Consider the following 2,814-nt stretch of genomic DNA (forward strand, 5'->3'; position numbering starts at 1 on the left):
ACAACAATGTCATATATTTTAGCTTTCCAGTCCCTGCATTCGGTTTCTTTTTTTCACCTGGTGATCCTGCCAGGAACGACTTCCTGTCTAAACGCATTTCTTCAACCAATCAGCCTCTAGCTTTCACTTTCAAAGCTTAACACAGGGGTGAGTAAACTCCTTCCCTCCAGCTGTTGTGGAACCACAAGTCCCATGAGGCATTGCAAGATTCTCACAGCCATGACTCCCAGGGACAGATGCATCATGGGATTTGTAGTTTCACCCCTGGCTGAACTGAACAAGCTGAAAGTAGAAGCTGATTGGTTGCTATGGGCAACTGCCCTAGTTTTGGTAAATTCCCCAAATGTGGAATATGTATGTAGGTGCATGGAAATGATTTATCTTCAAGTTGGGATTTGCCTCATTCCCATTAGTGCAGCAAAGCTCTGCAAGCCCTAATAACTATAATGAGTAACCCATGGCACCCCGTAGGCGTGCATTGCTGCTGTACCAGTGTCTATGTGCACCGTCAGGCTCTCTGGGCTCTTCTTGGCTTTCTTGGGCTGAGGAGCTCTGGCGGGGTCACGTGGGGCGGCGCTCTTCGGCTGAGGAGCTCTGGCAGGGTCACGTGACGCGCAGATCTTGCTCGCCCATGCGGGTTCACGTGACTCGACTGGGCGGGCTGAGGGCTCTCGCGGACCAGGGGCGCCACGTGACGGCGGAGCAGCCAATCGCCGGAAAAGAGGAAGATCCTCGTCCTCCTGCTCGCTCTCGCTGTTGCTGCTCGGCCGCGCCACGGCAACTGGGCGCCGGGCGGTGGAGGCCAGGAAGGGTAGGCGGGGCAGGTCCTCGCTGTCACTCGAGTCGGACGAGGATCCCATGCTTGCTTGCATTCAAAGTTGGCGCCGGAAGCTGAGGTGCGCGGAAACGGAAGTGACGTCGGGAAGTGGAAGATGTCGCTGCTGAGTGGTGTGTCCCGGCTGCTCGGTGAGTGACCTCCGTGATGCCCGTAATTGTTACCGGCTGAGTTTCCGTGGCGACCGTGCAGCCCCCCACCCCTCTTGCCTGTCATATGCAGACAGGGGGAGAGGTGACACTGACAGGTGGACGCTCATGTTATGAAAGAGAACCTGTCATCAGCCATCTTTACTCACTTTCTAGGAAACAGTGATGTTCCTGTATGTCTGGGCTGTGCTGGTGTTGTGAAGGCCTGCACTGACGTCTGTCCTGTCTTTGTGACATGGACAGAGAGATATTCTGGGCTGAAACAAGGACAAAAGAGACTTGTCTGACACTCACCCGAGAATCAGACAACATGGCGGTTCAGAGAAGAGCAGTGCGGCCCCTGGAGGGGGTCACAGAGTTCACATTCATTTATTAACACCCCAGCCACACCGCACATGTGCACAGTATTCAAGGGAGCACGTTGATAAGGAACCCAACCACAATGCGCATTCGCACGGTCGTAAAGTCCTGACCAAACTGCACATGCATGCCCTGAGCAGACGCAATCATAAGGGCCCCACTGCAACTGCACGTCCTTAGAATGGCACCTTGGCAGGCACAACTATAAGGTCACCGGACACACTGCACATCCTAAGCATGGCACCACAATCTCAAAGCCCTGCCCAAACTGCACATGCATGCCCTGAGGAGGCACAATCATAAGTGTCAGGCCACACTGCTCATGTGCAGCTTACTCATGCTAGTTGAGCGAGCACATGTATAAGGAAATGGCCACCATACGTATGTGTACCCCAAGCGTGCACATAATGAGGAAGACCCAGACAGGAGCATGTGCTGTGGCTCCAGGGAGACCTGCAGGGCCACCTAACCATTTCCATAAATGAGTGACACTAAAACCTGCATGAGATAATGATGCTTCCAAAACAGGCTGAGCATGAAATGAGGACTGAAAGCAAGCATCAGTATAAGGCAAGCGGTTACATATTATGTTCTCCACGGAGGAAATAACGCAGACGCGTTTCAGCGTAGTGTAGATGTACATTGCAGTGCATCAGCTCTACATCTCGCACGTGCGATGCGGTAGCACACTTTATCATGCAGGTGACGGCCTGCTTGTTGGTGTGAACGAGCTCTTCTGCTTCCCCCGCAGTGATGGAAATAGACACCATATTTTTAAAGCATGTCGGTAACCCCAAATGTTGGTGGTTGTTTTTTTTTTTTTTCCCATTTAGTTTTGAATAGAGAAGGGAAGGGTTAAACCTAGGGATGCACCAATACCATTCTTTCTAGACCGAGTATTGATACTGCTTTTCCTCAAAGTATCTGTACTCGTACTCCGTTATTCTCATTATAAGAAAAAGAACATAGTACGGCTGCAACCAACTAATCGATAATGAGAATAGTTGTCAACCATTCTCATTATCGATTAGTTGGTTGGATCCCCTAGCTCTCTGCTCCACGCTGGGAGGAGGGCACAGCAAGCAGTGTGCGGGGGCAATAGCCAGCCTGCTATTGGCTATTACAATTTGGAATGGCCGATAGCAGGCTGGCTATTGCACCCGCCCACTCCCTGCTGTATTTACATTCAGATGCCCTCTGCAGAATCTTGCCACTGGCGGCCGTCATTTCCTGGCTGAAGCTATTCAAGCGTCATGTGCTTACAATGCAATTATTTTTAAAATAAATCGTAAAAAGTGGAAAAAAGTAATTTTTGGTTTCGGCCTGACACGGCCTGACAAAACAATCAGCCAACTAATCGATTAGGAAAATGATCATTAGTTGCAGCCCTAGAACAAAGGACCTCCATCACAGATTGGGAGGGGGCGCTGTCAGTTACGGCAGCCTCTCCTGTTCCCCTCGTGATAAAGT

At 50.9% G+C, this 2,814-nt stretch overlaps 1 protein-coding gene across 1 annotated transcript in view; it reads left to right on the forward strand.

Annotated features, from left to right (window-relative positions):
* Positions 1 to 2,814, forward strand: part of MRPL27 (mitochondrial ribosomal protein L27) — an 8,986-nt gene that overhangs the window by 2,314 nt on the left and 3,858 nt on the right. The gene's annotated exons all lie outside the window — the stretch shown is intronic.

Source organism: Nanorana parkeri, unplaced genomic scaffold, assembly GCF_000935625.1.
Source record: "Nanorana parkeri isolate BGI_ZX_2015 unplaced genomic scaffold, ASM93562v1 scaffold1106, whole genome shotgun sequence".
Lineage (NCBI taxonomy): Eukaryota > Metazoa > Chordata > Amphibia > Anura > Dicroglossidae > Nanorana > Nanorana parkeri.